This window comes from Chrysochloris asiatica, unplaced genomic scaffold (genome assembly GCF_000296735.1).
Source record: "Chrysochloris asiatica unplaced genomic scaffold, ChrAsi1.0 scaffold00064, whole genome shotgun sequence".
In the NCBI taxonomy this organism is placed as follows: domain Eukaryota; kingdom Metazoa; phylum Chordata; class Mammalia; order Afrosoricida; family Chrysochloridae; genus Chrysochloris; species Chrysochloris asiatica.
In genome coordinates, this window is record NW_006408582.1 from 35,405 (window position 1) to 36,072 (window position 668).

A 668-nucleotide genomic window follows, 5' to 3' on the forward strand; every position below is an offset into this window, starting at 1 on the left:
TTCTTGAGATACTCTCTAAATTCAAGTGGGATATGTTCAGGGTCATATTTTGGCTCTCATGCATTTGTTTTCATTTTCTCCAGCTTCAGCCTGAACTTGCAATGAGCAACTGATGGTGTGTTCCACAATTGGTCCCTGGGCTTTTTTTGCTGATGTTATTGACTTTTTCTACCACTTCTACTGTGTAGTCAATTTGCTCCTGTGTATTCCATCTGGTGAGGTTCACCTATTATTTAAAAAGGTATTTGCAATGAGTAAGTCTTACAACATTCTATTATGCAATCTCCAGTATCATTTTTATCACCAAGGACATATTTTCTAACCACTGATCCTCCCCTCCCTTTCCCTCCAACCTTTGCATTCCAATCACCAATAATTATCAATACATCTTGATTGCATGTTTGATCAAATTCAGACTGAAGATGTTGGTAGAATTCTTCAATTTCATCCTCACTGGCCTTAGTGTTTGGTGTGTAAATTTGAAGAATGTGGTATCAGTTGGTCTTTCCTGTAAGCATATAGAGATATTATCCTATTACAGACAACATTGTACTTCAAAATAAATCTTGAAATGTTCTTTTGATGATGAATGCATCACCATTTCTCTTGAATTTGTTGTTCCTGGCCAGAATAAAAAATAATATTATTTTCAGATTTTAAATGGCCAC